Below are 27,774 nucleotides of genomic sequence, written 5' to 3' on the forward strand. Positions count from 1 at the left end.
AGCACATGGAAACTGAACAACTTGCTGCTCAATGACAGCTGAGTTGAGAAAGAAATAAAGAAAGAAATAAAAGACTGCCTAGAATTCAATGAAAATGGAGGTACAACATACCCTAATTTATGGGACACAATGAAAGCAGTGCTCAGAGGAAAATTCATAGCACTAAGTGCCTTCAAGAAGAAATTTGTGACATCTCATACAAGCAACTTTATGGCCCAACTGAAAGCCCTAGAGAAAAAAGAAGCAAATACACCGAAGAGGAGCAGACGGCTGGAAAATATCAAAATCAGGGGGCTGAAATCCATTAGAAACAAATACAACAATTCAAAGAATCAATGAAACCAAGAGCTGGTTCTTTGAGAAAATCAACAAGATAGACAAACCTTTCACCAAACTAACTAAAAGGCAGAGAGACTATCCAAATCAGCAAAATCAGAAATGAAAAGGGGGACATAACTACAGACACTGAAGAAATCCAAACAATCTTTAGGTCTTACTACAAAAGCCTATATGCCACAAAATTTGAAAATCTAAAAGAAATGGACAATTTTCTTGATAGATTCCATCTACCAAAATTAAGTCAAGATCAGGTAGAAAGATTTATTAGACCTATATCCCTCAAGGAAATAGAAAGAGTCATCAACAGTCTCCCTTCCAAAAAAAGCACTGGGCCAGATGGATTCAGTGCAGAATTCTACCAGACCTTCAAAGAAGTGCTAACTCCAAATCTCTCCATACTACTCCTGAAAATAGAAACAGAAGGAACATTACCAAACTCATTCTATGAAGCCACAGTCACCTTGATACCTAAACCACACAAAGACCCAACAAAAAAAAGAGAACTTCAGACCTATCTCTCTTATGAACATTGATGGAAAAATACTCAATAAAATACTTGCAAACCAAATCCAAAAATGCATCAAAGATATCATCTACCATGAACAAGTAGGCTTCATCCCAGGCATGCAAAGGTGTTTCAACATACAGAAATCCATCAATGTAATCCACCACATAAACAAACTGAAGGAGAAAAGCCATATAATCATTTCCTTAGATGCCGAGAAAGCATTTGACAAAGTCCAACACCCATTCATGTTTAAAGTCTTGGAGAGATCAGGGATACAAGGCACATACCTAAACATAGTAAAGGCAATACATAGCAAGCCTATAGCCATCATCAAACTCAATGGAGAGAAACTCAAATCTATCCGACTGAAATCAGGGACAAAGGAAGGCTGCCCACTCTCTTCAACATAGTACTTGAAGTCGTAGCTAAAGCTATAAGACAACTAAGGAGATCAAGGAGATACAAATAGGAAAGGAAGAGTTCAAAGTATCATTATACACAGATGATATGATAGTATACATGAGCAACCAAAAAAATTCAACCAGAGAACACCTTCAGCTGATGAACACCTTTAGCAAAGTGGCAGGATACAAAATCAACTCAAAATAATCAGAAGCCGTCCTGTATACCAAAGAAAAAAGGGCCGAGAAAGAAATCAGCGAAACAACACCCTTCACAATAGCCACTAATAACATACAGTACCTTGGGGTGACATTAACCAAGCATGTGAAAGACCTGTTTGAAAAAAACTTTAAGTCTCTGGAAAAAGAAATTGAAGAAGATATCAGAAAATGGAAAGATCTCCAGTGCTCATGGATTGGTAGGATTAACGTTGTGAAAATGGCCATCCTGCCAAAAGCAATCTATAGATTCAATGCAATTCCTATCAAAATAACAACTCAGTTCTTTACAGACCTTGAAAAAAAGATTCTCAGCTTCATATGGAGAAACAAAAAAAATGCAGAATCTAATAAACGATCCTGAACAACAACAGATCATCTGGAGGTATCTCCATCCCTGATCTCAAGCTGTACTACAGAGCAAAAGCAATTAAAACTGCATGGTATTGGCATAGAAACAGAAAGGAGGATCAATGGAACCAAATAGAAGACCCAGAAATAAACCCACACACCTATGAAAACCTGATTTTTGACAAAGAATCCAAAATCACTCAATGGAAAAAAATACAGCATCTTCAACAAATGGTGCTGGTCAAACTGGATATCTACATGCAGAAAAATAAAAATAGATCCATATTTATCACCCTGCACAAAACTAAAGTCCAAGTGGATAAAGACCTCAACATGAAACCAGATACTCTAAATTGGTTAGAAGAAAAAGTGGGGAAAAGCCTAGAACTCATTGGCATAGGAGACAACTATTGAACAGAACACCAAAGGCACAGGCTCTAGGAGCAACAATCAATAAATGGGACCTCATGAAACTGAAAAGCTTCTGCAAAGCAAAAGACACTGTTGTCAGAACAAAACCACAGCTTACAGACTGGGAAAGCATCTTAACCAATCCTATATCTGAAAGAGGGCTGATATCCAGAATATATAAAGAATTAAGAAGTTACAAAGCAATAAATCAAGTAATCCAATTAAAAACGGGGTATGGAGCTAAACAAAGAATTCTCTGTAGAGAAATATAGAATGGCAGAGAAACACTTAATGAGATGCTCAGCATCCTTAGCCATCAGGGAGATGCAAATCAAAATGACCCTGAGATTTCATTCACCTTACACCCAACAAAATGGCTAAAATAAAAAACTCAAATGACAACACATGCTGGAGACGTTGTGGAGAAAGGGGAACACTCCTCCGTTGATGGTGGGAATAGAAACTGGTACAACTACTTTGGAAGTCAATTTGGTGCTTTCTCAGACAATTAGGAATAGTGCTTCCTCAAGACCCAGCTATACCACTGCTAGGCATATACCCAAAATTTGCTCAAGTGAACAAAAAGGACATTTGTTCGACCATGTTTGTAGCAGCTTTATTTGTAATAGCCAGAACCTCCTTACAAACCAGATGTCCATCAACAGAAGAATGGATACAGAAATTGTGATACTTTTACACATGGAATACTACTCAGCACTCAAAAATGAGGAAATCATGAAATTTTCAGGCAAATGTTGGGATCTAGAAAAGATCTTCCTAAAGAAGATAAACAAGAAAGAGGATACAGGGTAAGATGATCAACCCTCACATAGAAAGACAAATGGTATGTGCATTGGACATAGGAAAAAAAACAAGGAACAGGACAATAGCCTACCACAGAGGTCCTCTGAAAGACTCTACCTAGCTCTGTATCAAAGCAGATACTAAGACTTATAACCACACCTTTGGCAGAGTATAGGGAATCATATAAAAGAAGGGGAATTAGTATGATGGCGAAAGGATAGGAGCTCCACAAGGACCAAATATATCTGGGCACAGAGTCTTTTCTGAGACTGATATTCAACCAAGGACCATGTATGGATATAACCTAGAACCTCTGCTCGGATGTAGCCGTTGGTAGCTCAGTAACCAATTGGTTCCCCATAGTAAGGGGAACAAGGACTATTTCTAACAGGAACTCAATGGCTGGTGCTTTGACCTCCCCACCCCCAAGGGAGGAGCAATCCTGCTAGGCCACAGAGGAGGGCTTTGCAGCCAGTCCTGAAGATACCTGATAAAACAGGATCAGATGAATGGGGAGGAGGCCCCCCCCATCAGTGGACTTGGAAAGGGGCAGGGTGGAGATAAGGGAGGGAGGGTGGGACTGGGAGGGAATGAGGGAGCAGGATACAGCTGGGATACAGAGTTAATAAAATGTAACTGATAAGAAAAAATAAAATTAAAAAAATAACTTTGTGTGTGTGTGTGTGTGTGTTTGAGGGGGGATTACTACAACACAAAGAACTGTACTAAAGTGTCACACCATCAGAGAGGTTGAGAACCACTGCTCTACTGTTCCTATACTCCAGTATTTACAGTAATCTGTAAATTGGAAAATGATGAATAGTGTTGTCTATCAACTGAAAAAATGATTCACTGGAGTAAGCCCTTGCTTTTAAACTGAAATCTGATATTAAAATCTTCACAGTGGGTGACCATTATATGCACATGTGTATCACACATTGATGAACTGATGGCTCTGAATATTCTCACCTTCTAGGGCCAGTGTTGGCCACTTGCAACCTGAGCATTAAATTCATCATTAAATCATCCTATAATAAGATCCTCTATTCTCGTGACTCCAAGTTAAGTGTGGTGTTTTGAGTGAGAGTGCCCTCAGTATGCTCATATAATTGAATACTTAATTTGCAGTTGGTGGAATTCTTTGGGAAGGGTTAGGAGGTGTGGTGTAGATTTTTGTCTTCTTTGTTACTTTTGTTACTTCTTGGTTTTTTGTTTTGTTTTGTTTTGTTTTGTTTTTGTTGTTGTTGTTGTTGTTGTTTTCCTGTCTCCTAACAACATATTCTCTGCTTAGGTCATCTTCTCCTGGCTTGATTTCTTTTGTGTGTCAAATGCCTTCTCTTCTCACTCTACTCCATTTTCTTTCTTCCTGCACCAGCTGTGCTCTCTAACCATACTCTTCTCTGACCCTACCTGTCTGCCATCTTGACCCTACTCAATCCTGCACAGCCTCTGCTAACTTTTTTACATACTTTTCTATTCCCAGAAGTTCAAAAGGCACTAACACTAAAGGTCATAAGGTCAAGCAGTACTAACTGCTTACAATTCCCAAAGGGCCAGTTGACTAGCAACTGGGGATCCCTTAAAGGGATCACTGTAAAATGATCAATGTAAAAATAAATCACTGTAAAATGTGGCCTTTTTAGAGAAAGTGTATCACTGGGAGCAGGCTTTAAGGATACAAAATAATCATGCCATCTCCAGTCTTTTTATATTATTAATTTATTTTTTAGTAATTATAATTTATTCACTTTGTATTCCAGCTGTAGCCCCTCCCTTACCCTCTTCTAATCTTACCCTCCCTCCCTCTTCTCCTCCCTTACCCTTCCTGCCATCCACTGATAGGGGAGGTCTTCTTCCCCTTCCATTTGACCCTAGCCTATCAGGTCTTATCAGGAATGGCTGCACTGACTTCCTCTGTGGCCTGGTAAGGTTGTTCCCCCCTCTCGGGGAGGTAATCAAAGAACCAGCCACTGAGTTCATGTCAGAGACAGTCCCTGTTCCCCTTACTAGGGTCCCCACTTGGAGACTAAGCTGCCATAGCCTATATCTGGGCAGGGATTCTAGGTCATCTCCATGTATGGTCCTTGGTTGGAGTATCAGTTTCAGAAAAGACCCCTGGGCCTAGAGTTTTTGGTTCTATTGCTCTCTTTGTGGAACTCCTGTCCCCTACATGTCTTTCATGTCCCCTTTCTTTCATAAGATTCTCTGCAGTCTGCCCAGAGTTTTGCTATGAGTCTCAGTATCTGCTTTGATACCCTGCTGGGTAGTCTTTAAGAGGCCCTCTGTGGTAGGCTCCTGTCTCTTTCTTTCTCTATCTCTATTTCTATCTCTATCTCTATCTCTATCTCTATCTCTATCTCTATCTCTATCTCTATCTCTATCTCTATATCTGCATGTACAGATACAAGTTCAATGTACAGGAATCCTTGTAGGATAGACTGAGCTGCCTGGGGCTTTGGTTGGCTTTTGGCCAAATTATAATGGCAGAACAATGCCAGTATCAATGGACATGTTCACATGGAATGGAAATTTTTCTCAGAGTCTCACCCCTAGACACAAAACTATAGGCAAATAGTGACTGCTAAAAAAGGAGAATTAGCATTTCCCAAAAATGAGCTACCTTATTAGTTGTCTTACACAGACTGGTCATCCCTGAGCCCAAATATATACAATAAAAAAAGCTATTCAGGCAAACCAAGTAATCCACTTAAAAAATGGGGAACAGAGCTAAACAGAGAATTCTCTGTAGAGGAATATCGAATGGCAGAGAAGCACTTAAAGAAATGCTCAACCTCACTAGCCATTAGGGAAATGCAAATCAAAACAACCCTGAGATTTCACCTAACACCCATCAGAATGGCCAAGATCAAAAACTCAAGTGACAACACATGCTGGAGAGGTTGTGGAGAAAGGGGAACCCTTCTCCACTGCTGGTGGGAATGTAAACTTGTACAACCACTCTGGAAATCAATCTGGCGCTTTCTCAGACAACTAGGAATAGTGCTTCCTCAAGATCCAGCCATACCACTCCTGGGCATATATCCAAAAGAGGCTCAAGTACACAAAAAGGACATTTTCTCAACCATGTTTGTAGCAGCTTTATTTGTAATAGCCAGAAACTGGAAACAACCCAGATGCCCCTCAACTGAAGAATGGATGCAGAAATTGTGGTACATCTACACAATGGAATATTACTCAGCAATGAAAAATAAGGAAATCATGAAATTTGCAGGTAAATGGTGGGATCTGGAAAGGATCATCCTGAGTGAGTTGTCCCAGAAGCAAAAAGACACACATGGTATACACTCACTCATATAGACATACAACATAGGACAAACCCACTAAAACCTGTGCATCTAAAGAAACTAAGCAAGAGAGAGGATCCTAACTAAAATGCCCAATCCCCATCCGGAAAGGCAAAGAGGATGGACATCAGAAGAAGAAAGAAACAGGAAACAACCTAGGAACCTACCACAGAGGGCCTTTGAAAGCCTCTGCCCTACAGACTTTCAAAGCAGATGCTGAGCCTGATGGGCAACTGTTGGGTAGAGTGAATGAAATTTTATGTAAGAACTGGGAAATAGTAAGAGCTGGAGAGGACAAGATCTCCAAAAGGAGAGCAACAGAACCAGAAAATTTGAACACAGGGAACTTCCCAGAGACTCATACTCCAACCAAGGACTATTCATAGAGACAATCCAGAACCCCTGCACAGATGTAGCCCAGGGCAGTTCAGAGTCCAATTGGGTTACATAGTAATGTGAAGAGGGACTGCCTCTGACATGAACTGACTGGCCTGCTCTTTAGTCACCTCCTTCTGAGGGCGAGCAGCCTTACAAGGCCATAGTAGAGGACAATGCAGCCACTTTTGATGTGAACTGATGGACTAAGATCAGAAAGGAGAGGAGAACCTCCCCTATCAGTGGACTTGGGGAGTGGCATGCATGCAGAAGGAGGAGGGAGGGTGGGATCGGGAGGGGAGGAGGGTGGGGCTTATGGGGGGATGCAGAATGAATAAAGTGTAATTGATGAAAAATTAAAAAAAATAAAAAAGCTATTCAGAATGTTGTGTTTATATATAATTGCACATAGACTCGCTCAGTCTCTCTCTCATGACAATCATAAAGAAAAAAAGGCTACCAACCTTTGAAGGAGGGTAGCTGGGATAGACTGGAGGGTACAAAGAGAAGAGGTAAAGTTATTTAATTCTATTTCAATTTAAAACACATAAAACAATTATAAAGTAAACGCCTAAACAAAAGAGGACAGCAAACACCAAGTTCTTCTCCTCAGATGTAGGTGTCATATAAAAAAATGTAAATTTTCCTTTTAGTTGAGCATTAATTCCTTTTTGTACAACTAAGGCATGAGCTACATTGGCTAAATGATTATTCAGGGTCTGAGCAGTCTGCCCAGTATGACTCATGTCTAATGCCCCGTTGGTAGCTCCAACAGCCGCCCCTGAGATGGCAGTAACAATGGTGACTGTAGTTCCAAGATCCCCTTTCTGTCTGAAGAGAGTCATAGCGTGAGGGGCAGCAACGGGCACAGGCACCCAGCAAGGCATGCGAGTAACCAGGGCATGCCTAAATTCACTAGCATTCGGGCATTGGGCAAAAAAAGCAAGTATCATTACCAAAATTACTTGACTCTATCTGGCTAACAATGAATAAAAATGGGGGGTTATAAACAAACAGGTGTGGACTTATAGGAAATATTATGAGAAGCCTTAACCCCCTCGTTGGAACATCCTGCATCAGTTCTAGAACTAGCAGTGGTGGTGTCTGAGGTCTGAGTAGGTTCAGGAGACCATTGCCCCCAGGGGCGAGACGTGCTCCATGCCAATTGACTAACTCCATGTTTTCCTCCACTTTTGGAAGTCATTTAAGGTTCTTAAATTATTTTTTCCCTTTTTTTAAAAAAATTTCATCAATTACACTTTATTCATTCTGCATCCCCCCATAAGCCCCTCCCTCCTCCCCTCCCAATCCCACCCTCCCTCCTGCCTCTGCTTGCAAGCTTGATGGTGTTCAATCAGAGGACTGACCTCGTGCAGGAGCAAATTGATACCCAATGGCAAATCGCTCAACTTGGCTGTCAATGGAAATATGCTGGACTTTGAGTCACTAGCATATAACATGAGAATTTTTCCTGTGCTACAAATCTGTCTAAACAATTGTCGAGCTATATTTTAGGTAATTGGACTGGAGAATTCGATACTACGATGGAGCAGCTGAGAGTGGCCATTGTCACAGTAAATTCTACCAGAGTGGACGCAGGACTAACCACAGGATTATCATCATGGATTGCTGCAGCCATGAATCATCTGAAGGAATGGGCGGGCATGGGAGCATAAGCAGGCCTTCTGGTGTTGGTCTCCTTGGTTTGCCTGTGGTATATATGCAAGATTAGAGTATCACAACAGCGTAATGCAGCCATGACCATTCAGGCCTTTACAGCCATTGAAGCAGGACAGTCTCCCCAAGCATGGTTGGATACCATAAAAAGCTAAAATGTTACGCTCAGGATGCGAGGCTAAGCACTGCACTCAGGGTCAGCCGCTTTGGACCCAGAGAAGAGCATGTCTGATTGCATGCGGGTTGATGCCCCAGGTCCCGCCTCTGAGAAAAAGGTATCAGACGGGTCTGATGCTCTTTGGGTGGATGACACCTAAATGAACATCAGTACAAAGTCCCAATTTATTTCTAATATCAGAGATCAGACCTCTACTCTTGCCTGATGCGTCTAAAACAAAAAGGGGGAACTGTAGAGAGCTGCGGAATGCTGTGCCTTAAAGATGGAGCTGGTTTCCGACTTCCACCTTCCCGATGGTGAGTGCTCTCTGTCCCGAACAATTCCACATTTGGCTAAGGATGATGATCTGGCTTGCTTCCATGTATGTGGACCTATCTGCATTGCCCACGTGGCACGCTGGGGTTGGCTACCCAGAGGCTATTTAAGCTGTGGGCTGGCTTTCCCCAGGGTCAGATGATTGTTCAAGGTTCCTGAATAAACTGCATTGTAAAAAAAAAAAAAAAAAAATGTAAATTTAAACTCCAATGTCCATGAGTAATATTTTCTTGAAAGACAGCCATGTGCATTTGCTTTCCTACTATCTATGACTGATTTCACGCTACAATTGAAAAATCTAATACTTACTTACAACAAAGACCATATATTCCAGTGTCTAAAATTTATCTTTTCTGGTTCTTTACAGGAAACTTTTTTTTTTTTGTACATCCCTCTGGAGTGGTTTTCAGAGTGTATTCCACATACCAGCAACTTCAGGATCATTGAAGCTATCTTGTTAGAAATGTAGCTTCCCTGCATGTTCAGATATAGGAATGATGGAGCAGAAGCCAGCATGAGGCACACTGAGCTGCCTGGGGCTGTTGGGCAGGTTCCAATGCCAGCTGGCATAAGAACCTCTGTCATGTTAAGGCCTTCTATTATTGAGATAGTAAGAAATCATGAAAAAAATATGTTAGTATCCATATAGGAGGACTGTGACTTACTTAATTTTCTTTTATTAAATTTGCAAAGATATACCAAAAAAATATAGAGGAAAATGATGAGCATTAGTGAGCACTCTTGGTTGCCAGAGAAGAACCTTGTGTTACAGGCCAAAATGTTTATTTTGCTTTAGGGGTTGCTTGAATTATTTGAAAAGTTAGTTTTGAACTGACAACCATTCTGGAACAAGGATCCCTATTGTACTTAAAAGAGCTTATTCAATTATTTAAACATGAAGTTAAAGAGACAGATCTTTATAACTATATGTGGAAATAAAATCGACTTCAGCAGAAGAGAAGGAAAAACATGGCTTCTTTTTCTAGAAGACTTTACTCCTAGTATCAGTTATCCACACATATTTGTCAAAAAACTAACTATTCCCTTCTTCCAGACACCTGATACTTTTGAATCTACTACTGACCATAAACTTCATGGTATTAATCAGAACTGAAACTGTACAGAAAGATGAGGATGAAGGGAGACAGAGACTAGTCATTTAAAAATAAAGCTACAATCCAGATGAACTGAGACTATTGCTTTAAAAGGCACTGTAAAGAAATCCTTTTAATGTTGCACTCTCAGGCAATGAATGGCTCAATGAACCATCCCATTCTCATTCAGTGATATTTATTTCAGGATATTAATGAATATTTAATTTCAGTTCTATTTACCAATACAATAAAACCCGAGGTGATAAAAATAAGAAAACGATATTGTTATTAAAGCTCTCACAAAACGCTGCATTTTCAAATGGGGACTGTAATTCACAAATGTGGTGTTAAAAAGCAGGCTAACACTGCCTGCAAAGACAGTGAAAACATTAGACAGATTTTGTGTTTTTAAACAGCACTGTAAATTACATGTGAGGCTCATTTTCAATCACAAGCCATGAAAAGATGGTCTTGAAATACTTGGGTGTTCAAACCTGGGCATCACCTGTTACTCTCTGGGAGACTAATCTTAGGTAAGATCTTCCCACATCTGTTTCCTGTCTGTCTAACAGACTATGATTATATTGCCTACTTCCTACAATCCAGCAGGGACATAAAATCTGATCGCTGGGCTTGACATATAGCAAATACTCAAAAGTGTGACTAGCACTACTGCGGATACAAGTTCTCATGCATTTGCATGCAAAGGAAGCAGTATGCCCATAAGTAGAGAGGTCGCAAAGACAATTCTGTCACCAGAAGAGTCAGAAAAACAGAAACTCAGATCTTGTTGTCCCTTGCTTTCTCTTCTGGCTTAGCTTGGTATAATCTTAAGGTAACTTTTTTGAGGAAGCTCCTTTGATAATGTATGCATGGTGCCTTCACAGAGAAGAAAGTCACAGCTACTAATAGAAATGAACTTTTATAACACATTCTGTAAGCCATCCATCTTATTATTAAAAATAATATCAATAGAATGTATCCCTGTCCACATGTGTGACAATATTCTGCTCTGCGTGGAGTAATGTCTCTTTAGAATATTTCCTAATTTTCACAAATAAATGCATTGCCACAGTAAGCACCTTCATGCTCGGACCTGTAAATCCATGTCTGTATCTCCTTGGAGCGTGGGACATCTGGATGCTGGTAACCGTATATCCTCAGTAAGAACACTGGGAACAAACACTTCTACAGGAGTGTCTGAGGATGTGGCATAAGTGGTGCTGCCCATCATCAGACAACCAGTGATCTGAGCCTGTGCCCCACTGATGCTATCAGTGTGAAAAATAATCCACAATACCACCATAAAAAGTCCGCAACAAAAATGTTGTATTTCCTTATGCTTAGCCATAAGAAGATATTCTGAACATATGTTCTGTCTTGTGATTCTCAGAAGACTCTGAGTAAGAAAAACACAAGGTATCTATTCTGAAGCTCCCTCAAATCTCAAAATATGCACAGGGGTGAGTGACTAAGGGTAAGTAATTTGTGCTAGAGTAGGTTTCTGGGACAATCTACCAGATATGAAAAGCACAAGCTTTAAAAACACAGAGCTCCAATTAGGTAAACTTATGTTAAAACAAACTCTGTTAAGTATGGTATTGATGTTTCTCTCCTAGACCAGACAGTTACCCTCTTTTAGATAGAAGAATGGTTAGAGACTGCATTCCCATCATGACTTTCAGCAAATTTTAACTTTCTTATCCTGTTACTTTGCATTTTAATTAATTCTAATCTTAGTGTGCCATATTTGTTTGGGGGAGTCTGAGCTTTGTGGTTGAGTATTTTTAATGCTGTTTGTAACTGTGCTTTCCACTGCTTACTCCAGATTTAGTAGTTCCGACATGGAGGATGATGCCGCAATAACCCAAAGTTCATTAGGCTTCCCGCATGCCAGAAAGTTGATTCTTTCTCTAGATTATGTATTGAGATCAGGAAATGTTGAGACATTTTTTTATTTTTCTGAGTGGGAATGGAATGCTGATATATAGGTAGGCCTATAGGCACACATCTGAAGGGGTTTATAAAATAACCCTCAGAAAAGAGTTGGAATTGAATTTAATTTTGATGAATTTACTCTGAAATAGCTAAAACATTCCATATTGTTTGCATGACAGAGTTAGAAAAAAAAAAAGCCTAATATAAACTAGAAGTTTTCTTTTGAAAATTTCTTCTGTTTATATTTCCTTTGAGGAAACCATCTTGGAAAATTAATTTTAGAGGCTATTAGAGAATATATTTTATGTAAAATGCTTTAGTTTTTGATGGGTTTGTTTTTTAGGTCATCAGCAAGATGACACTTTGATAAATTACAGATCGTGCAATGCCTAAAGAGGCACATGGGATGGTTTCTCTTACAATGTGCTATCAAGAGTCAAATGAGGTGGTGTTCCAGACCACCCAAGGACTGGCAGAGCAGTGGTGCCCACTATGCTGCTATAGGGGCTGCTAGGCAGGCTGCCACTGATGACAATTTGTTTTTTTCTCTTATCCATCTAGGAGAGTTTCAATCACTTAAGTACTCATTTGATTCAGATTCATTTGCTTATAAACTATTAATGAATTAGTTGTAATAGATGACTAGGGCCAGTCTTTGAAGGGAAATAGGCTGTGATTTGTTCTTGTTTTTGTTTTGTTTTGTTTTGATTTGCCTTGGTGACTTACGTTCAGACTTTATGGAACACTACTGAGCAACAATGAAGCCCTGATAACTGTTAAGTTGCTACCCTTGCAAGCACAGGCTGATCCTAAATGGTTCCATGTTCAATCTGGCAACTGAGATTTCAGCCAAATCATGGACAGAACATATGGAAAGATATCTACCTTGACTTCAAATTTCCCTTCATGATTCTCAGCTTATCTTCATTTAATATTTATTACAGTGCTTTGTCCAATGCAACTAGATAAAATTTAAAACCTATGATTGGAAGTATATTCTTTAGTAACCATTGAACAAATTCATAGTTCAATTAGTTTTTGATTCACAAGAGGAGCATTGCAATGGCCACATATTGATTCAGGCAGATTCTAGGATTTCAATGGGAGTGACTACACAACATTGATGGCAAAGATGATAATACAATTGTAGAATTTAGAACACAGTGTGAAACATTCAACCATGTTGTCACTGGATAGTTGTGAGTGAGTTCTAAATGGTGCCAAATAACCACTTTGATTATAATTTTCACCCTTTAAATATTGCTGATACCCCGTGGAGATGGGTCCAAAAGAGGCTGACCTCATTTGTTCACGCTAGTTTCTTCTGGTCCTCTGGCAAGTGGGCCAACACTTATTTTCAAAGCTGACCTCATCTTTTCTGGCTGCTGAGTAGACTTTGCACTCCAGTTGATGAGGGCATATGAGAAATGAACCAGATAAATTGCTTGATTAGAATCTTCATGAACCAGAACTGATGAGAGGCACACACATTTACTTGTGAATTAAGAATCAAATACATCTTTCTGGGTCCAATACTACACATATATATCCTCCCCACTGTGTGTGGCTTACCCTAATTGCCAACTCCAGGCTATTTCATGTTTCAGAATTTTCACAACACTATTTATGTTTGTGGATTGCCTACACTTGTCTTGCAAGTTTTATATTCATATACATATAACACACTGGAAGGAGGACCACTAACTTCTCAACAAAGGAGACAACCATTATTTACTCATTTGCATCAGCTTCTAAGGCTACAACAAACAAATAACAGAATTATTTTAAGTACTAGATGGGATTAAAATGTATTCCACAGCTTATTTACAGGTAAATTTATACTTAGCTAAATGGAATACTCTTGCATTCTTGGTATTACAAAAAACATTACACATAATACTATGAATCTCTTTCTCTGCATGTTTTGTGTGTGTGCTTATTTGAACACATATATATTTTAAATTCATTTATTTTTATTAATTACAGTTTATTCTCTTTGTATCCCAGCTATAGCCCCATTCTCCTTCCCCTTCCAATCCCACCTTGCCTCCATCTTCTCCTCCCATGGCCCTCCCCAAGTCCACTGATAGGGGACATCCTCCTCGCCTTCCATCTGATCCTAATCTATCAAGTGTCATCAGGACTGGCTGCCTTGTCTTTCTCGGTGGCCTGGTTAGGCTGATCCCTCCTCAGGGGGAGGTGATCAAAGAGTCAGCCCCTGAGATCTTGTCAGAAGCAGTCCCTGTTCCCATTATTAGGGAACCCACTTGGATACTGAGCTGCCATGTGCTACATCTGTGCAAAAGTTATAGGTTATCTCCATGAATGGTCCATGGTTGGAGTATCAGTCTCATAAAACACCCCTGAGCCCAGATTTTTTGGTTCTGTTGGTCACCTTGCGGTCTCCTGTCCCTTCCAGATTTTTCTATCTCCCCTTTGTTCATGAAACTCATAGCCAAACTTAGGGAAGAGTGCAAGGAATCTTATTAGTGCATATTTTTGAGAGTGATAAACTTAGATATAGCACATTATTAACTGTAAATAACTTGCAATTAAAATTTCATTTAAAATTTTTCTTTTTTTATTTTTTCTTTTTTTATTTTTTATTTTTATCAGTTACATTTTATTAACTCTGTATCCCAGCCATGTCCCGATCCCTCATTCCCTCCCAGTCCCTCCCTCCCTCCCTCATCTCCACCCTGCCCCTTTCCAAGTCCACTGATAGGGGGGACCTCCTCCCCATTCATCTGATCCTGTTTTATCAGGTATCTTCAGGACTGGCTGCAAAGCCCTCCTCTGTGGCCTAACAGGACTGCTCCTCCCTTCGGGGGTGGGGAGACCAAAGAGCCAGTCATTGAGTTCCTGTTAGAAATAGTCCTTGTTCCCCTCACTTTGGGAAACCAATTGGTTACTGAGCTACCACAGGCTACATCTGAGTGGAGGTTCTAGGTTATATCCATACATGGTCCATGGTTGATCAAATGGAACCGCATAGAAGACCCAGAAATAAATCCACACACCTATGAATACTCGATATTTGACAAAGAAGCCAAATCCATTCAATGGAAAAAAGACAGCATCTTCAACAAATGGTGCTGGACCAACTGGATATCTACATGCAGAAAAATGAAAATAGATCCATATTTATCACCCTGCCCAAAACTAAAGTCAAAGTGGATCAAGGACCTCAACATAAAACCAGATACCCTAAATCAATTGGAAAAAAAAAGTGGGGAACAGCCTAGAACTCATTGGCACAGGAGACAACTTCCTGAACAGAACACCAACAGCACAGGCTCTAAGAACAACAATCAATAAATGGGACCTCATGAAACTGAAAAGTTTCTGTAAAGCAAAGGATACCGTCATCAAAACAAAACGACTGCCTACAGATTGGGAAAGAATCTTCACTAACCCTTTATCTGACAGAGGACTAATATCCAGTATATACAAAGAACTAAAGAAGCTGAAAAGCAGCAAACCAAGTAATCCAATTAAAAAATGGGGAACAGAGCTAAACAGAGAATTCTCGACAGAGGAATATCGAATGGCAGAAAAACACTTAAAGAAATGCTCATCCTCATTAGCCATCAGGGAAATGCAAATCAAAACGACCCTGAGATATCACCTTACACCCATCAGAATGGCCAAGATGAAAAACTCAAGCGATAACACATGCTGGAGAGGTTGTGGAGAAAGGGGAACCCTCCTCCACTGCTGGTGGGAATGTAAACTTGTACAACCACTCTGGAAAGCTATCTGGCGCTTTCTAAGACAAACAGGAATAGTGCTTCCTACAGACCCAGCTATACCACTGCTAGGTATATACCCAAAGTTTGTTCAAGTAAAATTTTTCAAAAACTTTAAAAGGGAAATATTAGTTTTTTCATATGCTAAAGAACATTGAAATTAATGCTAACTCATTTGAGATTAATATGATTTATTTACTTTATTAATAAAACCCATAATATTAGCTACACATATAAATGCTTATTATTATTAATTTTGATAAACTGTGTATATTCCCATAAAACATTTCTTTAATATGAAGTATATTAAGTAATCAGATGCAGATTTTGAAGTTCCTGTAGTTTTTCAGAGCTGAAGATCTAATAAAATTAGAAGTAGAAAACTTATATCCAAATATTCTGATCATAATTTGCAGTAGAATTTTAAGTCTTAAAACAATTGGCAAAGCGTAACGGATCAAACTGGTCACTATCAAGGCATGCTATGTTGTTGTTCAGCCAAGTACTTAAGACTCTGTATTCCTTGGGGAAAAAAACAAAAACAAAACTGCTGCTCTACTTGTTGACATTGAATTGCCTATTGCTTTGGCAATGCTATGTGAGATGTGGTGTAGCCACTTCTGGAGAGACTTTTGCTGAGCATAAGGTTTTTGCTTACTCTCCTCAGAATCCTATGGTCTGCTGCTGCTTTTATGGATCAAAGCCGGAGTCATGGAGCATGATAAATTACAGATTTGTGAGTGAGAGCTAACTGCCGTTATTGTAATAAACTGAGGTGTTTGTGCTTGGCAGTTAATGTCCTTATCTGTTTATGCTGCAGGAACGAAGCAGTATAGACTGGAGGCTTAGAAGCACAAGCCTATTTTGTCACATTTCTGAGACTAGAAAATCCAAGATTAAGATCCCAAGTTTATTTTCTGGTGGTCCACTTCTTGGGTCACAAGCAGCTGATTCTTTCTATAATCGTCTCATGGCAGGATATGAGAAGGAGAGAATATGGCCTTACACTCTTGTAAGGGCATAATTCCATAAGAGAAGTATTTTTCTACACTGAAATCTCATGTAACACCAATTATTTTTCTACTGTCCTGGTCTTCAAACACTAAACAGATGTTGGATTTTTTGGAGACACAAACAGGTAATGAGAGTTGAGTATTTCTACTATGGAATAGTCTCACAGATATATCTATGCCACTAAAGCCTGTCCTTGCTCCCTGAATAGTATCTTTTCTCATACACCAAACATGTATAATTTAGAGTCTGTCTTGGTGTAGAGAAGGAGGAGCGTAAAAATGCCTTCTGTTTATGTTGCCAGTTTGAGTTTGATTTTATCCCACAGCAAGTCTTTTCTCCTTATCAACATGAAGATATTTTATCAGCAAGACATTTCTGTACCATGTGTGCTTAGTACATGGTACTAAGCATGTATGCTTAAGGAAATCTTGGGCTGGGTTTCCATAGCAGAGTATTTGCCTACTCTAGGTTCTATCCTTAGACATGAAAAGAAGGAGATATGAGTCAGGTAATAACATGTGCCTGTATTAGAAAACATGAAAGACCTTTTATTTCTGATGTGACACAAAAAGGTGTTGTAATAAGCCCCAAGTTAGCAGGAAAAGGTAGTAACAAAAATTTCAGTGACAAGAAGCCAAAGTGTGAAAAAAAGCAATGAAACAAATACAATTTTTATGGAAAGATAAAACCAGTGAACTTTAAGTGGGCTTGTTTCAAAAAGGACTCAGAACCACACATGATAGAGAAAACACTGCCAATGATAGTATAGAAATAAAAAAGCACTATAAATAACTAAATGCAAATATGCAGAATTAAATGAATTCCAGACATATAAAATTGCCTAGACTGTGAATAGATAATGAATGAGTAAATACCAGTTCCTCAGAAGGAATGGATAGCACCTGATGCTTCATTCCAGAGATTCAGGGAGATCATCAGGGTACACTGATTCCAGAGGTTCACAGTCTTTCAAAAATGGAGTGGAGATACTAGTTCCAAGTTCAGCTAATAGGCAGACATAATTTTGATAGTAAAGCCACACAATGATATTGCAAGTAAAGAAAATTACTGGCTAACATTCCTGGTAACAAAGAACCCCCATCCTCTAGCTACATGTTAACAAACAAAATTTAATGAACGTTAATAAAATCATTCACTTCAATAAACTGGGGTGAAACTGTCCTAAGATATAAGAGTTATGCAGCATACACAAGTCAATAAATGTAATAATGCAGTATCAACAAATTTAAGGATTAAACCATACAGGATGATCTGAGGAGATGCTCCTCACCCCCAAAAGAAAAAGAAAACCTACTTATAATATATTAGAACTCGTTCTTGATAAAAAGTTTCAACAGGGCCTGGGAGATAGCTCTGGGATTAAAAACAAATGTTCTTCTTTCAGACAACTTGACTTTGGTTACCAACTCCCAGGTTAGATGACACAGTCCCCTGTAACTCTAATGATCTTCACCCACATCCACAACACATTCTCCCTTCCTCAATGTATACATAAGTAAATCTTATTAAAGGTCAATAGATTAGAAAAAGAAAGAATGTAGTACTTCAGCATTAAAGGTCATATATTACAAACTAAAAGCTAGCATCACTCTTTTATTTGGCTTCTTTTTTTAAAATAAATTTAATTATTTTCTTATTAATTACAATTTATTAATTTTGCATCCCAGCTGTAGCACCCTCCCACATCCCCTCCCAGTCCCATCCTCCCTCCCTCATCTGCTCCCATGCCCTTCCCCAAGTCCACTGATAGGGGAGGTCCTCCTCCATTTCTACCTGACCCTAGTCTATCAGGTCTCATCAGGACTGGCTACATTGTCTTTCTCTGTGACCTGGTAATGCTGTTCCCCCCTCAGGGGGAGGCAATTAAAGAGCCAGCCACTGATTTCATGTCAGAGACAGTCCCTGTTCTCCTTACTAGGGTACCCACTTGGACACTGTAATGAACTCCTACAGCTGATAAACACCTTCAGCAAAGTGGCCTGATACAAAATTAACTCCAAAAAATCAGTAGCCCTCCTGTATACAAAAGACAAAAGGGCTGAGAAAGAAATTAGGGAAACAACACCCTTCACAATAGCCACAAATGACATAAGGTACCTCGGAGTAACCCTAACCAAGGAAGTCAAAGACTTGTATGAAAAAAATTTCAAATCTCTGAAGAAAGAATTAGAAGAAGATATGAGAAGATGGAAAGATCTCCCATGCTCATGGCTTGGAAAGATTAACATAGTAAAAATGGCCATCTTACCAAAAGCAATCTATAGATTCAATGCAATGCCCATCAAATTACCAACACAATTCTTTACAGACCTGGAAAGAAAAATTCTCAACTTCATATGGAATAACAAGAAACCCAGAATTGCTAAAACAATCCTCTACAATAAAAGATCTTCTAGAGGTATCTCCATCCCTGATCTTAAGCTGTACTATAGAGCAACAGTTTTAAAAACTGCATGGTACTGGCATAGAAACAGAATGGTGGATCAATGGAACCGAACAGAGGACCCAGAAATAAACCCATACACTTACGGACACCTGATCTTTGACAAAGACGCCAAACCCATTCAATGGAAAAAAGATAGCATCTTAAACAAATGGTGCTGGTCCAACTGGATGTCTACATGTAGAAAAATGAAAATAGATCCATACTTATCACCCTGCACAAAACTGAAGTCCAAGTGGATCAAAGACCTCAACATAAAACCAGACACATTAAATCGGCTTGAAAAAAAAGTGGGGAATACCCTAGAACTCAGTGGTACAGGAGAAAACTTCCTGAACAGAGCACCAACAGCACAGGCTCTAAGAGCAACAATCAATAAATGGGACCTCATGAAACTGAAGAGCTTCTGCAAAGCAAAGGACACCATCATCAAAACAAAGCGACTGCCTACAGATTGGGAAAGAATCTTCACCAACCCTTTATCTGACAGAGGACTCATATCCAGTATATATAAAGAACTAAAGAAGCTGAAAAGCAGCAAACCAAGTAATCCAATTAAAAAATGGGGAACAGAGCTAAACAGAGAATTCTCTGTAGAGGAATACCGAATGGCAGAGAAGCACTTAAAGAAATGCTCAACCTCACTAGCCATTAGGGAAATGCAAATCAAAACAACCCTGAGATTTCACCTTACACCCATGAGAATGGCCAAGATCAAAAACTCAAGTGACAACACATGCTGGAGAGGTTGTGGAGAAAGGGGAACCCTTCTCCACTGCTGGTGGGAATGTAAACTTGTACAACCACTCTGGAAATCAATCTGGCGCTTTCTCAGACAACTAGGAATAGCGCTTCCTCAAGATCCAGCCGTACAACTACTGGGCATATATCCAAAAGAGGCTCAAGTACACAAAAAGGACATTTGCTCAACCATGTTTGTAGCAGCTTTATTTGTAATAGCCAGAAGCTGGAAACAACCCAGATGCCCCTCAACTGAAGAATGGATGCAGAAATTGTGGTACATCTACACAATGGAATATTACTCAGCAATGAAAATTAAGGAAATCATGAAATTTGCAGGTAAATGGTGGGATCTGGAAAGGATCATCCTGAGTGAGTTGTCCCAGAAGCAAAAAGACACACATGCTATATACACACTCATATAGACATACAACATAGGACAAACCCACTAAAACCTGTGCATCTAAAGAAACTAAGCAAGAGAGAGGACCCTAACTAAAATGTCCAATCCCCATCCGGAAAGGCAAAGAGGATGGACATCAGAAGAAGAAGAAAACAGGAAACAACCTAGGAACCTACCACAGAGAACCTTTGAAAGCCTCTGCCCTTCAGACTATCAAAGCAGATGCTGAGCCTGATGGGCAACTGTTGGGCAGAGTGAATGGAATTTTAGGTAAGAACTGGGAAATAGTAAGAGCTGAAGAGGACAGGGTCTCCACAAGGAGAGCAACAGAACAAGAAAATTTGAACTCAGGGAACTTCCCAGAGACTCATACTCCAACCAAGGACTATTCATGGAGATAACCTAGAACCCCTGCACAGATGTAGCCCAGGGCAGTTCAGAGTCCAATTGGGTTACATAGTAATGGGAAGAGGGACTGCCTCTGACATAATCTGATTGGCCTGTTCTTTGATCACCTCCCCCTGGGGGGGAGCAGCCTTACCAGGCCATAGTAGAGGACAATGCAGCCACTTTTGATGTGAACTGATAGACTAAGATCAGAAAGGAGAGGAGAACCTCCCCTATTAGTGGACTTGGGGAGTGGCATGCAAGCAGAGGGAGGAGTGGGTGTGATTGGGAGGGGAGGAGGTAGAGGCTTATGGGGGGATGCAGAATGAATAAAGTGTAATTGATGAAAAATTTAAAAAAAAAAGTCAAAATAAAAGACCCCTGGGCCAAGATTTTTTCATTCTGTTGTTCTCCTTGTGGATCTCCTTGTCCCCTCCAGGTCTTTCTATCTTCCCCTTCTTTCATAAGATTCCCTGCACTCTGCACAAAGTCTGGTTAAGAGTCTTTGATACCCTGCTGGGTAGAGTCTTTCAGAGGCCCTGTTTGGTAGGCTCTTGTCCTGGTCCCTGTTTTCTCCTTCTTCCAATGTCCATTCCGTTTGCTTTCCTGAGTAAGAATTGATCATCTTACCCAAGGTACTCCTTCTCGCTTAGCTTTTTTAGGTGTACAGATTTTAGTATGTTTATCTTATCTTATATTTCAAATATCCACTTATAAGTGAGTATATACCGTGTGTATCTTTCTGTTTCTGAGATACCTCACTCAGGATGATCTTTTCTAGATCCCAACGTTTGTCTGCAAATTTCATGATTTCCCTGTTTTTGATTGCTGAGTAGTATTCCATTGTGTAAATGTAGCACAATTTTGTATCCATTCCTGAGTTGAGGGACATCGTGTTGTTTCCAGATTCTGGCTATTATGAATAAAGCTTCTATGAACATTGTTGAGTAAATGTCCTTGTTGTATGGTGGATCATATTTTGTATATTTGTCTAGGAGTGGTATAGCTGGATCTTTAGATAGCACTATTTCTAATTGTCTGAGCAAGCGCCAGATTGATTTCCAAAGTGGTTGTACAAGTTTGTATTCCCACCAGCAATGGAGGAGTGTTTTTCTTTCTCCACATACTCTCCAGCATGTATTGTTACTTGAGTTTTTTTATCTTAGATATTCTGATGGGTATAAGGTGAAATCTCAGGATCATTTTTATTTGCATTTTCCTGATGAATAGGACATTGTACATGTCTTTGTTTCTCCGCTAGCATCACTCTTAGCACTTAAAATTATTACACTTTTCCTATGAAATGAGGTCCAATGTAATGGTGTTTACTTCTCACTTCTTCCCAACCCAGTACTAGACTTCCTAGCCAGAGTAATAAAGAGAAGAGAAGGAAATAAAAAACATTATAGTAGAAAAAAAAGATACAGTTATCTCTATTTGCTAATAATAATATCTGATGTATATGAAACACCAAAGATTCAACCCAAAATACTATTAACATTGTTTTACAATTTCAGTTCAACTATAAAGTAAATGATGTTAAAAAATTAGTAAGTTGTCTATATAATACCAAGGAAGTGTTTGAAAAACAATTAAAAAAAGAGAGTCAACTCACAAAGCAACAAAATGTTAAAAATGTAATACTTTAAAATTTATAACTAAGAGGCTTAAAGTCTACACACTAAAAGCTATAAATCACAGATGAAAGAAATGGGAAAAAAACTAAATGGATATAACTACTAAATGTTCTTGCGTATGAAGCTATTTGCAGATTGATACAATCCTTGCAAAGGTTCCAAATTCATTTTCATACCAATTGAAAAGAAGCCCTTAAATTAATGTAGAACCACTAAGCACAATGAATGAACAGAATAAATGATTAAAATAAAACAAGGCAGGATTACAACACAAACACTCATTGCTGTCATTAACACAGGCATATTAAGCAACAGAACAGGATAGAAAGCCTAGGAATAAGGCCATACGTTCACAGCCAGCTCACTCACAACAAACATGCCAAAAATAGAGAATGGGATAAAACTATCTCCTCATATGTGGCTTTGGGAAAAATAGTTATTCACGTACAGAAAAGTGAAACTAGATCCTTGTCTCATGCATTCCAATAATCAACACGATTCATTAACGACCTAAGCCTAGTCCCAAAACTTCCAAAGGTGTTAGAAAACAAGGATATGTTGTACAATATTTGTCTCAGAAATGATTATTTATATTTTTGCATATGTGACTTTGGAAGTACTTTACAAAATAAAAATGGAGAGATAGGGAGAAATTGTTCTTTTAACCAATATAAAAACAATATATTGAAACAATATTTTCAAGGGACTAGAAAGCTGATTACAATGACAAATAGCAAAATGGGAGAAAACAGTTTTAATATGTTATAAGTGCTTAATACCCAAAATACATTAGAAATTCAAAAATTGCAAAAGCTGGAAAACGTTGCCCAATAGACATTTCTCAAAAACTTACATAAGACCAACACATGAAAGAAAATTGCTCAGCAAGCTAAAGCAACAATGAGATATCACTTTCTGCCAGCTAGAGTCCAGTCTTCTATCAAAAAGGTAAAGAGTAAATGCCATTGAGGATGCACAAAAAAATGAGCTGTGCATACTCTTGATAGGAATGTAAACAGAGAAATAGAGAACAATTTGTATCCAGCCACTTTGCTGAAGGTATTTGTCAGCTGTAGGAGTTCTCTGTTGAAATGTTGGAGGTCACTTTTGTGTGTTATCATATCATCTGCAAATTGTGATATTTTGACTTCTTTCTTTCTGAATTGTATCCCCTTGATGTCCTTTAGTTGTCTTATTGCTCTATCTAGAACTTCAAGTACTATGTTGAAGAGAAATGGAGAGAGTGGGCAACCTTGTCTTGTTCCTGATTTTGGTGAAATTGTTCTGAGTTTCTCTCCATTTAATTTGATGTTAGCTATTGGCTTGCTATAGCATGTAATATGTTTAGGTATGGGTCATGTATTCTTGATCTCTCAAAGACTTTTGTCATGATGGGGTATTGTAGTTTGTCAATATTTTTTTCTGCATCTATGTGATGATCGTAGCCAGTGAAGGAAAACCGGCTTTACATATTACACATTAAAATCTATGTACATATTTTTCTTCATCCTGTTAGCATGAGGAAGAGAACTTTCCAGATATAAAACTTGACTACACTGTTTTTTACAACTGTGGTACTGGAGATGGAGTACAAGCTCTGTGCATTCTAGGCAAGCTCTACCATAGAGTTAAGCTCCTGCCCTTCACAAAGTATATGTCTATGCTTTGTGTCCTTTGTTTCCGGGTTCCTTAAAATAGTGACATCACTACCACCAACCTGCTTGTGTCTTGCTTTTCTTTATTAACAGTTGGATGATTGTCACTACATGCTTTTAATGTTAAAATAAGAAAGTAATAATAAGAAAATAAAAACATTATTAATAAAATAATAATCAGAATATTTAACCTTAAGTCCCCCTGGAAATAATTTTTCTCCCTAGAGTCAAAATTTTTGAATATTTACTGTCTTGATTTTCTGTACTCACTCAACGCTCCATTTTTCTTCACCATGCCCCTGACCTTGCTATCAAACTATACATTTCAACACATGGACACTGTTTAGGAATCTTACCCGATTTCTTAGACATATTGGATTCTTTTGAAATTTTCTCTTTCTTAGCATATGTTTCTTTGCTGTCTGGATTATATATCTCTGCAAGCTTGCCTCTTTTTTTCTGGGATCTTATTTTACTTTGAATGATCTTTTAATTTTTCTGTTTAAGTAAAATACTGGTGACTTTCAAGGTACCATTATATAATTTCTGTGTTTTATTTTAATGGTTTCTTAGATGAATCCAAGAAACTTTTGGTAACTACATCCACCTCCTAACTTCCTAGAACTTATATTAGCTGATGTCATCCAAATTATTTCACAAGCCCAAATCCAATCTCCTTCCTGGATCTCTGTCTAAATATCCAATATTTACATTCCATGTAAGGATTTCACCAGTGTTATATGCTGAATAACATACCTTGAACTGTATGCTCATAATTTTTTTCTCCCCTTTCTCATACTTAATTTTTCTTTTGCATTGTCTATTTCAGAAATACCTCTTTCACTTATGTTCAATTGCCAGATTGTTTTCTAGATGTTTCTTTTTACTTGTACAATTACTACCTAAGTCCAAGAAAATATTATCATCATTCTAAATGGTAGATATTTCTTCTGAAGTGGCCATCCCTGATATTTTTCTTCTAATTAATTCCCTACAGTTGATCTATAGAAGTATGGTAAGACTATGTCCTTGTAAAAATCTCTATGTATTTTTGCTGTTCTTGTGATAAAAGTTCAGGCTTCCCAGCATGACAGAGTTGACTCAGTCTCAATATATTCACTAACTTCATCGTGAAACATCTTTATGTCCTTCTGTAAAGACATAATTTCCTCTAAATCTTGCAGTCAATTCTTGTTCTTCTCTACCACTAAACCTTCCCTTTATTCCTTTAGATTTCTCCCCAGGAATTATTTTTCAAGTATTTAAGTACCTACCCAACACCTTCTCAGAAAGTCCATTATTAGGTAAGGAAGTCTACAAAACTATAACTAAATTGATAAAGATAACTAAATATCTTTGTATTACCTTAATATCACTCTGCTTTGTTCATGTCTGTTCTATTAGTTTTATGTGGACCCTATACCAAACTCCACAGATCTGTTGCTTAAAACTGAACAAATATGTTGCATTCCAGCTTTTTCCATGATGATTCTAAACCAAACAAGCAACTGCTTTTCTTTCTTTCTTTCTTTCTTTCTTTCTTTCTTTCTTTCTTTCTTTCTTTCTTTCTTTCTTTCTTTTTTTCTGGAGCAAGAGGTTCAGTCCACATTTGCAATGTCTAGAAGCTATCTTCTTTAATGTGTGCATCTTTCCTTTGTCTTCAAAACTAGAGCTATAGAAACCTTATTTATTTATTTTTTTCTGCTATCTGCCTATGCAATCACATCAAAATTTTCAGTCTGATGCTTTTCTCTGTTTTTCTTTATGAGCCTTTGTGACTTCACTGGAATTACTCTAAGTCCAGGAGAACCTCTGAAAGTCTTCATAGTTCCATAGTTTCTATTGTAATATAAAATAAGTTTCAGAGAATATAGAGTCAGTTGCTAGAGAGGGGCATTATATTTCCTGTCATACTTGTTTAAATGTTTTCACCATTTCTCATAAACTTAATATTATTAGACTATATAAAATCCACATTATTCTCAGGTCCCGGAATGGTATATTTCCCAAGAGAGATATTTACTATAATATTTATTATAATGAATCATGGAGTCTGATTTTTGTTTCAGTTCATACAGCCATGCATATAACAGAGTTGAGACAGCTATCCACATAGCAAACACGTGAAAAACTGAATGGATATGTTAATAACTGTAACCATGAAACAAATCAACACAATCAAATCAAACACTAGGAGATGTCTCCCATTCCCTCCATGAAGAGGACTTTTTACCAGTCCATCTATGCTTAATCCTTGATCTTTTAAATTTTCTGTTGAAGCCTCTTCACTGTTGCTATTTACCTTCTGATGAAAGGTAAGAGAATTTTCTGAACTTTTCTTTTCTGTGTGTCTCTAAAGTGATCTGAAGGAAACATGCAGGAAGTCATTGTCCTTACAGTTTCTGGTGGCACCATTAACACACCCAAGCCAGTCTTCCTCTCTGTTGCAGTGTTTCATGCTTGTAAGCTTCTTGCTTGTGGAATTTTTAATCTTAGCTCAGACATTACTCCATTATGTTTTATAGATTTTGGGATCATGAATGATTCCTTAATAGTTTCCATATACAGATTACCCTTTGGGAGTTTTGTTTTTGTATTTTGTTGCTGTTGCTGTTGTTTATTTATTTATTTATTTATTTATTTATTTATTTATTGTGGGAAGAGAATAATACAAAATAGCTCTCTTTTCCTGAGAACTGCAAGGGACTGGATTCACTCTTTAATACTAAAGTAAGTAAATATATAAATAAATTAAAATTATTTTAGTAAGTGGATAGTGAAAGAGTCACAGGATTATAGCTATGTATTTTAAAAAAGTCTCTTCAACCTAGAGCCTGACTATGGAGTATATTTCCTAACTAAGATAAATATTAGATATTATGTGACAATGTCATATACCTTGTTATATTTGATTACCTACATTCAGGAGGAAGTTGATAGCACCTTTATTGTACAGAGAGGAAACCAAAACCCAGACAGGTTAAAACAGGCTAAAGGTTATATTGTTGGTGACTGGCATACCTGATATTTAAGACAAAAGAGTCTAAACACAGAGCTCACGTATCTTCATGCTATACTTCTTTCTTGTTTTTAACCATAATCCCTATATCAGTGTTGCCAATCCTATGCCTTGTCTTAACATTGACATGGCTCTTGATTTTAAATTGCAGTGCAAAATGATGTGGTGTTTTAGATACTGTGCAGTGGATATGGAATAGTGTTGGACATTAGTCAACTCATGGGTGATTACAAACCAGGAAATCAAGACCAACTTATGATGTAAAGGAAACTCTACAATATTAACTATTATTTCTAATTATATGCTAAGCTTAATGGTCTAACATCATACATACTCAGTCTATAGCTTTAGGGAAACCACTCTTCAATTATGAGCAGCCATCAGTTCATGGTTATTGTTGACATTAGGCCAAAGTCAATTTAAAGCTCTGTTTCAGAATTTCTTACAGGGCTGTGATCAGACTTCCTGAGGCATATTATTACTTATGAGATAGCCCCTGTAGATGATACACTCCACTGCCTAGTCCACTTTCCTAAACTTCCTTTCTCATGTCAAGACAGTATGTTCATGGAGTCCTTCTGTGTAGTAGACTTTGTCTTAAAATGAGCTCCACAAGGACCAAACGTATCTGGGCACAGGGTCTTTTCTGAGATGGACACTCAACCAAAGTCCATGAGAGGATAAAACCTAGAACCTCTGCTCAGATGTGACCCGTGATAGCTCAGTAATCAATTGGTTTCCCATAGTAAGGGGAACAAGGACTATTACTAACAGGAACTCAATGACTGGC

The 27,774-nt window shown here is 38.3% G+C and overlaps 1 protein-coding gene across 35 annotated transcripts in view; it reads right to left on the minus strand.

Moving 5' to 3' along the window:
- Window positions 1–27,774, minus strand: part of Ptprd (protein tyrosine phosphatase receptor type D) — a 2,581,289-nt gene that overhangs the window by 866,390 nt on the left and 1,687,125 nt on the right. The gene's annotated exons all lie outside the window — the stretch shown is intronic.

Source organism: Meriones unguiculatus, chromosome 12 (assembly GCF_030254825.1).
Source record: "Meriones unguiculatus strain TT.TT164.6M chromosome 12, Bangor_MerUng_6.1, whole genome shotgun sequence".
NCBI lineage: Eukaryota > Metazoa > Chordata > Mammalia > Rodentia > Muridae > Meriones > Meriones unguiculatus.